The sequence below is a fragment of the Oncorhynchus tshawytscha genome, linkage group LG30 (assembly GCF_018296145.1).
Source record: "Oncorhynchus tshawytscha isolate Ot180627B linkage group LG30, Otsh_v2.0, whole genome shotgun sequence".
Classification (NCBI taxonomy): Eukaryota; Metazoa; Chordata; class Actinopteri; order Salmoniformes; family Salmonidae; genus Oncorhynchus; species Oncorhynchus tshawytscha.
In genome coordinates this window covers 5,648,884-5,660,114 of record NC_056458.1, presented here as the reverse complement: position 1 = coordinate 5,660,114, position 11,231 = coordinate 5,648,884, and the positions used below count along the sequence as shown (strand labels likewise).

General features: G+C 41.7%; 1 protein-coding gene across 1 annotated transcript in view; it reads left to right on the top strand.

Moving 5' to 3' along the window:
* The first annotated feature begins 6,340 nt into the window (after positions 1-6,340).
* LOC112228973 (neurexin-2-like) overlaps positions 6,341-11,231 on the top strand; it is a 185,267-nt gene continuing 180,376 nt past the window's right edge. The window contains exon 1 of the mRNA XM_042309706.1: positions 6,341-6,642. The gene's annotated coding sequence lies outside the window, so the exon portion shown is untranslated. The remainder of the gene's footprint in view (positions 6,643-11,231) is intronic.

The window sequence follows — 11,231 nt, the reverse complement described above, 5'->3', positions numbered from 1 at the left end:
AGTCAACCTCCAGGTCAGAAAGAGAGTCAACCTCATCAGTAGCAAACGCATACAGAAGATGGTTGCGGTAGGCTGTTCAACCTATTGAATGCAATTATGAAACACGACAATGATCCTTTAATATGGTTATATTTCAGTCAGTGCTTAAGAATTCCAACGCTGATGAGGACGACTACATCTCTACAGGAGGGATTTGAGATCATTAGGACCAAACTCCCATACCTCTGCAAGTTTGTTGACCTGGATAAGAGTCAGTGAGTATCACAGGTCATAACTATTCATGACAGATGTAGTAAATGAATAATTCAAGCTACGGTGTTAGTCATAACGGCCAGCATCTTGACTAAACAAAGCAAAAAAAAAGAAAGGTCCCTTTCTCTGGACCCTGTCCTTCAAATATCATTTGTAAAAATCAAAATGTCTTCATTGCAAAGGGTTTAAACACGGTTTCCCATGCTTGGTCAATGAATCATAAACAATTAATGAACATGCACCTGTGGAACGGTCGTTAAGACACTAACAGCTTACAGGCAGTAGGCATTTAAGGTCACAGTTATTGAAACTCAGGACACTGAAAAGACCTTTCTACTGACTCTGGGAAAACATCACAAGAAAGATGCCCAGGGTCCCTGCTCATCTGCGTGATCGTGCCTTAGGCGTGCTGCAAGGACGCATGAGGACTGCAGATGTGGCCAGGGCAATAAATTGCAATCTACGTCCTGTGAGCTGCCTGAGACAGGACGGACAGCTGATCGTCCTCGCAGTGGCAGACTACATGTAACAACACCTGCACAGGATCCGGACATCTGAACATCACACCTGCGGGACAGGTACAGGATGGCAACAACTGCCTGAATTACACCAGGATCGCACAATCCTTCCATCAGTGCTCAGACTGTCCACAATAGGCTGAGAGAGGCTGGACTGAGGGCTTGTAGGCCTGTTGTAAGGCAGGTCCTCACCAGACAGGGCTTATATTAGAGACCTCTCTACTTGAAATCTGTGGCATTGTGTTGTGACACAACTGCAAAAAGTAAGTGGCCTTTTAATGTCCCCAGCACAAGATGCACCTGCGTAATGATCATGCGGTTTAATCAGCTTCATATACCACACCTGTCAGGTGGATGGATTATCTTGGCAAATGAGAAATGCTCACTAACAGGGATGTAAACAAATGTGGGTGCACAAAAATAAGCTTTTTGTGCATATGGAACATTTCTGGCATTTTTTAAAATGTATTTTATTTTATATATTTGCCAGCAGCATACCACCCTGCATCCCGCTGCTGGCTTGCTTCTGAAGCTAAGCAGGGTTGGTTCTGGTCAGTCCCTGGATGGGAGACCACATGCTGATGGAAGTTGTGTTGGACAGCCAGTAGGAGGCACTCTTTCCTCTGGTCTAAAAAAATATCCCAATGCCCCAGGGCAGTGATTGGGGACACTTCCCTGTGTAGGATGCTGTCTTTCAGATGGGATGTTAAATGGCTGTCCTGACTCTTTGAGGTCATTAAAGATCCCATGGCACTTATTGTAAGAGTATAGGTGTTAACCCTGGTGTCCTGGCTAAATTCCCAATCTGTCCCTCATACCATCACAGTCACTTAATCATCCCCAACTTATAATTGGCTCATTCATCCCCCTCTCCCCTGTAACTATTCCCCAGGTCGTTGATGTAAATGAGTATGTGTTCATTTACCTGGTTAATTTTTTTTATTTCAGCTCATGAAACATGAGACTGACACTTTACATGTTGCGTTTATATTTTTGTTCAGTGTATATTTCAGAGATTGTTATTTACCAGATACTATTGCTCAGTGAGACAGTCAGTGTTTGCACTGTACCTCAAGAAAAACCTTTCCAAAACCTATTGCTTAGTTGAACACAAAAGCAATATTTTTTGTTGTTGTTGGCACGTTTAGTCATTATCCAAAGCAACTTAGTTAGTGCATTCATCTTCAGATAGGTAGGTGAGACAACCACATCAGTCGTGGTAAGAACATTTTCCTCAAACAAAAAGAACTGCAGGTTTTATTTATTTGTACTTAAAATAAGATGGATGTCTTATTTAAGATACTCCGTGAAGAGGTGAGGTTGTCTATAAGAAGCCAAGGATAAGCTAGCTATCGAGCAATACATTAGCAATGCCAGTAACAATCCTATCTGTTTTCAGATGTTACTAAAGATTTAACCTCACAGTAACCACTCATACTCTTCTCCATTCTAGCCTGTGGGGTGAGCTGTCACAAAGACTGTTGAGTGCTGCAAACCAACAAATGTGTCGGTCACGATCCTTCAGTGTGCCTGATATGGTTTAACCCCTACACATTCTACATCCGAGGTAAAAGCACACCACTCAATTCACCTCTTTTCTTTTACATTCAATCTTTACCTGGATGTCTCAAACTTGGTCTTGGTGCAAATGGACCATACTTTTTTACAGCTTAGTGCAATTAGGTATGGCACTTTGTCAATGTAGTGCATAGCCTATTATCTTAAATCCGTAACTGGTACAAATTAGATTTTGGCTCCTGTCCAATCTATTTGAAACGTGACTAGGCGATTAAGACTAAAGTTCTCACTTTTAATTGTTTTACTGTAGACCTCTTGTTGTCCTGCTAAAAGTGCAATACTTGAGGCTTTTCACAAACCGGTATATAAACTCAGCAAAAAAAGAAAGGTCCCTTTTTCAGGACCCTGTCCTTCAAAGATAATTCGTAAAAATCCAAATATCTTCATTGTAAAGGGTTTAAACAATGCTTCCATTCCTGTTCAATGAACCACAAACAATTCATGAACATGCACCTGTGGAACGGTTGTTAAGACACTAACAGCTTACAGGCAGTAGGCATTTAAGGTCACAGTTATTGAAACTTAGGACACTAAAGAGGCCTTTCTACTGACTCTGAAAACTACCAAAAGAAAGATGCCCAGGGTCCCTGCTCATCTGTGTGAACGTGCCTTAGGCATGCTGACTGCAGATGTGGTCAGGGCAATACATTGCAATGTCCGTACTGTGAGATGCCTATGACCCTCCAGCATGACAATGTCACCAGCCATACTGCTTGTTCTGAGCGTGATTTCCTGCAAGACAGGAATGTCAGTGTTCTGCCATGGCCAGCGACGAGCCCGGATCTCAATCCCATTGAGCACGTCTGGGACCTGTTGGATCGGAGGGTGAGGGCTAGTTTAGTTACCATAGTTTTTACAAATGTATTTTTGTTCCGTGCAAAGTCTTTTGATATCTGCGGTTCTCCAATATGGCTGATTTGGTGCGCTTAACACAGCAAACCTTTCTCTCCCTAGCAATTGCAGAGGAAGCACCCGACTCTCTGGATGGAGGATGAAGTGTTTGACGTCCACCTTTTTGAGGTAAGAAGGTTAGGATAATGCAGGGTATATGTGTTGGAATAATCTAGTGTAGAAGACATTAGGAACACCTTCCCTAATATTGAGTTGTGTACTCCACAGCGATGCTGGCCGACATTTGTCTCCAATGCTTCCCACACTTTTGTCAAGGTGGCTGCGTGTCGTTTGGGTGGCGGACCATTCTACACAGGACATTTTTGAGTGTGGAAAAACCCCAGCAGCATTGCAGTTCTTGACCCACTCAAACCAGTGCCCCGGGCACCTACTCCCTTACCCCGTTCAAAGGCACGTGAATATTTTGTCTTGCCCGTTCACCCTCTGAATGGCACACATACACAATCCATGTCTCGAGGCTTATAAAATCCTTCTTTAACCCGTCTCCTCCCTTTCATCTACACTGATTTTTGAAGTGCATTTAACAGGTGACATCAATCAAGGGATCATTACCTTACACCAGTCAGTCTGTCATGGAAAGGACCTGTCTCTAATGTTTTTTTACACTGTGTATGTCAACATCTCCTAGTGTGAGCAATGTGCCTGATCAAATGCTCTATCTGCAGGTGTTTTGAAGTAGTCTCTCTACAATTCCTATCTAAAGTCATCCTGTTTTTAGACTGCAGTTCTCTATTTCCTGAATGAATTTTGTCGTCCACTTGCTAGTTAATTTTCACATCAGAATGAAGACCAACATTGACGAGATCACAAACGTTTCCCATGCTGCCAAGCTGAACTTAAATGAGGACCCGACAGCAATGACACTCCAACGATCTGTGTGATAGAAATGTTTTTGCTCCTGTTTGGATACGCAATGCACGCTAAGAACATTGCAAATTCTCTGACTTTCTTGAGAATGTCCACATTTTCCCCACGTTATTAGAGCTATTGAACCTGAGGAAGGATTGTGTAACTAACTATGTTAACTTGCTAATGATACTTTGATTCAGTCATTGCATGTTGTGCTGATTTGTGTATTTATTTTCTGATGAATTAATCCTTCATTCTCTTGGCCATAGTATTATTTGCCCAGAGCTTTCACAGTAAGTAAACCTGGAGTACAGTAGATGCATATCTCTGCATGTGCTTGTATACGGCTCATGATTGCTGAAGGTTGCTTCTCCGCTAGGTGGTGAGGTTTTGTGTCAACACTGCATAGCGTAGGCTACCACTGGGATGTAGCATTCTGTAGTTCTTTCACATTCCCTGTTTTTAGTGTAGCCCTATGTTTGTGTATAAAATGTGGGAGTGGATTGTTGATGACAAGGTAAATTGAGGTTCTTTCCTCAGCTAGCCAACCATGTTCATGTTTGATTACATTGTATTGTGGTACAATTTTAAAAGGCAGAAAGATCTTCTATGGTTTTATATCATAGAATAGAGATGGCATCATGCCCAACTCCTTTGGACTTTGCTACCTGTGTACATACAATATGCTGAGGAGTTATTTGTCTCGCTCTGTTACTCCCAAGTGATACTCCCATGAGGGAAGGTAATTAATTTACTCTGAGCAGTGGTTTCTAGGAACTTCAATACATAGCTGAGACGATTCTCTCCGGGATTGTCACACTGTAAAATGTGATAACAGCACAAATATAGGCTACATTTTATACTTATTGCTTAATGTCCGAGGGGTTGTGGTATATGGCCGATATACCACAGATAAGGGCTGTTCTTAGGCGCAACACTGAGTGCCTGGATTTACAACCCTTATCCGTGGTATATTGGCCATATACCATAAACCCCCGAGGTGCCTTATTGAGATTATAAACTGGGTACCAATGTAATTAGAGCGGTAAAAATAAATGTTTTGTCATACCCATGGTATATGGTCTGTTAATAAACTGGGTGGTTCATGTCCTGAATGCTGATTGGCTGAAAGCCATGGTTTATCGGTCTGTATACCACGGGTAGACTTTATTACTAGTGTAGCCTATAAGCAGATGTAGGCATTGGGTTGTTTTACACTTGCCAATATACCATGGCTAAGGTCTGTATCTGGGCACTCTGTGTTGCGTCGTGTGTAAGAACAGGCCTTAGCTGTGGTATATTGGCCATTTACCACACTCCCTCGGTCCTTATTGCTTAAATATACCACACCTGTCAGCAAATCAGCATTCCGGGCTCGAACCACCCAGTTTATAATAGCCTATAATTTTGAAATCTATTCCTATTGCAAAAAACACGACTTAAAAACATTCTTTATATTTTGTGATAGAGCTTATCAATAATTTTGTCTTTCAAACAGATTCCAATTTGGGGCATTTTGTTGTGTTGGACTTTAGTAGATATTCAGTTTGAGAAATAATGTTTAGTACTTTTGTGCTGTCTTTTATTTGAACCACTCATTTTGCAAACTTGTAACCTTCAGGTGTTGCTGGTTCCTGTCAACTTCCAATTTGGTGGGCTGAGGATTTGTCACCATAGTAACTCCACTTCTGGCATCCTGTAGGCTATTACTGGCCTGTGAAAACTGAAGCCATCTCACAATGGCTAGTCCTATTTATATTGTGGTCGTTTTTTAAAATAACGCAAGCAAGGTTATTATTGAGGGAGATGTCCAAACCCGTATGATCTTGTCACACTGCATTAACAGCTTTATGGAGCTGAGAGAGAAAATAAAGGGCTTGGATTAGGTCCAAGGCCAGTTATCATGTGTGCAGCGTTTATACACATGAGAGCAGACTATTTAGCAAGTGAAATAGGGTATATAATAGCCTCAAATAACATTTTTTTTAAAGCACTTGTTAAGTTATACACCCGAAATGCTTAGAAGGTCCTCCCACCATTTCACCTGTCCTCGAATTGACTATTCAATCAATCAAATTCGGTGAAAACCATCACTAAAATGTCCCAATTATGTCGTTATGTATTTGACAGTGTAATGAGAAAAGATGGGCCTACAGGTTCAACCCAGTACGTTTGTGATTGTCCTCCATGGCAATGCACATGTACATTTCATTGGGAGTGCACATGATTGGTCAACTGCCGTTGACCGCGCCCTCAACCCAATACCGAACCATCAGCACCGCTGAGTCGGGGGGGAGTGATGATTCTGCTGCTGTCTTCAATGCGGTGGAGGAAGACAACTATTGTCTAATGCGGGGATTCCGGGGGTTCATAACTGCATGTCTTTCCAGAAGACGAAGAAGTCTGCAGCGTTTCACCTACATGCTCTATTTTAAATATTCAAAACCTCTGGAATTCTGCCGCGAACTCCGGGATAATTCTAACAAACCACGTTGTCTGTGTATCGGGTGTTGGAGTACAGAATAATGGCCAGGTAAGACCACTGAATATTTCCATGGGGAATGACCTCCGATAAAGAAACATTTAAATATTGGTTCAGGTGTTTATAGTAAAGGTTGTTCCCCTAGACTCCCCGACCCCCGTGGTATGGCTTTGCAGTTGCCTAGGCTATGGACCTCGCTATCATCAGACCTGTGATTGTCTGCACTAGCCTACAATAATAATGTTGGGCTTTCCAATCGACAAAAATCATCGACTGTCGTCAAGTAATAAGACATGCGTTATGTTTATGCTATAAATGAGGGCTTCTCTGAGTCATTCGGTTTCTTTCTGCATTGTCTGGGTTACAGCAGCATCAATTGAGGGGAGAGGATAGTCAAAATCCTATAGGGGAGAGGATACATTCGTATTACTGCATGGGTAGTACAAGTGGCTTGGCAATATTTCCCGCAGGGATAGCTTGTTTGTTGGCTCACATCACGCAATGATGAATGGTGTGAATTAGACTTTATTACTAGCGTAGCCTATAAGTAGATGTAGGCATTGGGTCGTTTAACACTTGACAACTATTGTCAAGGTGGTGCTCAGTGTAACTATTGTCAAGGTGGTACTCAGTGTAACTATTGTCAAGGTGGTGCTCAGTGTTGTAGATGAGGCACAGCTCCTCCATTAATGACAGTTATGTAATTTTGTCACGTTTGTTTCCTCTGGAATTAAATAAGCTACTGATCCAGCCATTGGCTACACACACACTCTATAGTCGCAGTCCACCTGGGGGCATATCCCGGTCTCTGGAAAGGTAACTGAACTTAAACACAACAAGGTCACTCCAGACTTCTGCCGGCGCATCTTATCTTCTCTCCATCCCAACGCCTTGCCAGATGAGGGTAACACACCATCGACACCTTACTTTCAGCCGGTAGAGGTGCCCTAGATCAGGTTTTCCAAAACTTGGGCCTGGAGCCTCCCCTGGGTGCACGTTTTGGTTTTTGCCCTAGCACTACACAGCTGATTGAATTAACCAACTTATTATCAAGCTTTGATTATCTGAATCAGCTGTGTAGTGTTAGGGCAAAAACCAAAACATTCACCCAGGGAGGGAGGAGGAGGGGGAGGGGGGGGCAGGTAACAAACACAGTAAAGTACTTAATTGTTACCGAGATATGATTTGATATTGAGGTAAAAACGTCTGCATTGCAACTTTAATGAAGAAGCATCATCACACCTGGACCTCACACCCCAGTGGACAAACTTATCCAGGGTGGGTCACAGCAGAGACACACTGACAGCAACAGTGGGCCTCACTCACTCATACAATCAGGTCCAAAGTTATTGTCACCCTTCATAAAGACGAGGGAAAATGACAGTAGAAAATACATAAAATACTGAGCTATATTTTATGCTAAAAAAATAAAAACAAATATTATTTTATACTAATACAATTACTCAAATAAATAGATTGTGTACATATTATTGGCACCTTAAAGCTTCTTATAAATCAATCCAAAATATTCAATCTGCATGAAGCTTTTACTTTGTATTGTGGATTTCCATGGCTTCCTGTTTCACTGGGGTATACAGATGAGGTAACGCATGTAAAATCCCTTTGTCATCCGTCACCATGGGAAAAGGCAAAGAGCTCACAAATAGAGACAAATGTTGTTGACCTTCATCCGGCAATGGGTACAAAACATTTTCGCAAAAACATACCACTTACGGAAACATTTAGTCAGTTTTAAAACCACTGGAACAGGAGTAAACTTGCCTGGTATTGGACGTATGTTGTCCCCACGCACAGTGAGGAAAGATGGTTCGGAAGGCAAAGAAAAATGTAAAGGGCCAAAGTTGAAGAATTACAGAACTTGGTCACATCGTCTGGACGCCAAATCTACAATTAAACACCACCTCCATGCCAATAGCCTCTTTGGAAGGGTTGCCAGGGGAAAAAAGCCTTTATTGAGAGCAACCAATAAATGTTAACGACTGGAGAATGCTAAACGGCATTGGCACTTGAAATGGAACCGGTGCTGTGGTCAGAGGACACCAAAATAGGGCTCTTTGACCATGCACACCAGTGGTGGGTTTGGTGTTGAAACAAGGATGCATATGCATGCAGTAAATAAGCTCATACCTACTGTAAAATATGGTGGTGGATTTTTTTAATGTTATGGGGCTATTTTGCTTCCACTTGTCCTGGGGCCCTTGTTAAAGGCACCCTCCGTAGGGGTGTCAACTTCCTATTTTGGCATGATTCCCGGCCTAGAGCGAAAATGCTCGACACAGGCTTAATACATCTTCTTGAAACGTATTCACAAATTGGGAGTGTGAACGTAGTTGTGGTTTCAGAGTGGGGAGAAACAACGAATAGGGCAATGACAGCTTTGAGTGAGTGTAGCTAACTAGCATACTAACCTTATCTAGCTAGCTATCTTGCTAACCTTATTTAGCTATCTTAAAAAAAAAAATGTTTTAACCACGCAGTATTCAAAAGATTAGCCAGCTGGCTCTGGCTGCTTCTGGAGCTGGATTGGTCATCGGGCAGAGACGCTGAGACTTGTATGCCAAGCAAAAACCAATGACACGTTTAATTGAAGAATGATGGTGCCAACAGCACAAACTGCGTCTTCACTGTAAATGTGTTAGAAATTGTTAAAAGTAGTCCTTGTGCATAAAGTTGTATGGTTTCTTTAACTTTGAAAAAAACTGTGCCACAGATGGATAGGGGAAACCGGTATTTTTAAAAACTTTGGCATCTGTTGTGATCTCCAACGTTTTGGCGTCTACCGTAAATTGCGGTTGCGAATCCGCCATAGAAAAAGTGAATATGGATAATTAGTAAACGATCTGAGTTAGACATATTACATTGTAATGGACAAGGTGTGACCTTTGGTAGGCTGCTGATAGGCTATTCGGCTGCGGTACAGCAAAGCCAAGTCAGCCTATGCTCATGGTTCCCACAGGAAGTGAAAGGCTACAATGATTTAGCTCATGATGCATGCCGCTCAATGATATGCAACAGCACCCTGAGCGGACGAAACACCAATACAAATGTAACAACGGCACAACAAAATGCAGTAGATAAACAAGTAACTTGCGTTTTCTTTCTGTGGTGCCTTTTCATTATAGACTAGACACTTGTTGTGAAGTAGTGCTTTCTAGCCGCACCAATCAAAGCAAAACTTTAGTGCACAAAACCATTCATCTTGGGGTGACAGGGGATGCAGTGTTGAAAAATGCAATCATATCATTGAATTATTATTTATAAAATGTTCATTATATATTTTTAATACAGACCAGCAAAAAAAAATAAGTGAAAATTAGCCAATGGATTATGATTATTGTCTGGTTAAAAAAGTGGACGTGCAACATTTTGTACATCCAATTTTTATTTGCTCAATGGCTTAGGCGCCCAAGTGGAAGTAGAAAGGCTGTTTGGCTCAGCTCAGTCGCAAATCGCGAAGAAGGAGATCTTTGTAGGTGTTTTTGATCAAAAAGCAATGCCATGCTGGTGGGTGGGAGGTAACATTCAAATAAAACCCAGTCCTGAAAAGAAACGTAGTCTGAAAAGTATTTGCACATCATCTCATTTGAGTAAACTTATGGCATTGACACGGATTTCCCACTTCAAGGCCAAATATATCGTACTTTGACTTAAACGATGACTTATTGACTTAAATCGTTGTGCAACATCATGGGTAAGCTTTGGCCATCGTCTTTCAGCTTAAAAAAGTGGATTTTCGCTGTTGTTACTTTCAGGTCAACGGCGTCATGAACTCTACGAGGGTACCAGGACATTTTAGCCCAAAACCTGGTTGACTCTGCCTGGAAGCTGAACATTGGCTTCAAGTGGATCTTCCAGCAAGACAATAACCCCAAGCACACATCAAAATCAACAAAGACATGGTTAATTGACCACAAAATCAACATTTTGCAATGGCCATCTCAGTCTCCAGACTTGAACCCCAATGAAAACCTATGTTTTCAATTGAAGAGGGAAATCCCTAAGTGCAGACAAAGGAGAACAAGGATCTGGAAAGATTCTGTATGGAGGAATAATCCAAGATCCCTCCCAATGTGTTCTACAATCTCATAAAAACATTTTAGACAACATCTCTATGCCATTATCCTTGCAAGAGGTCAGTGCTGGAATATTTTAAATTGGACTTTTTGTTGTTGATGTATTTAATACTTGTTAAAACAAAAATAACTGGTTTTTAGAAAATTTTGCACATGTATTAAAAGCTAAAAACAGATACCTTATTTACATAAGTAGGTGCAACCTGTTTCCATGGATCATCCTTGAGATGTTTCTACAACCTGTTTGGAGTCCACCTGTGGTAAATTCAATTGATTGGACATGATATGGAAATGCACACACCTCTCTATATATGGTCCCACAGTTGACAGTGCATGTCAGAGCAAAAACCAAGCCATTGTGTCGAGGCACAGATGTGGGGAAGGGTACCCATAAATGTCTGCAGCATTGAAGGTCATCAAATCAAAGTTTATATGTCACGTGTGCTGAGTACAACAGTTGTAGTAGACCTTACAGTGAAATGCTTACTAACTGGCTCTAACCAACAGTGCAAAAAAGGTATTAGGTGAACAATGGGTAGGTAAAGA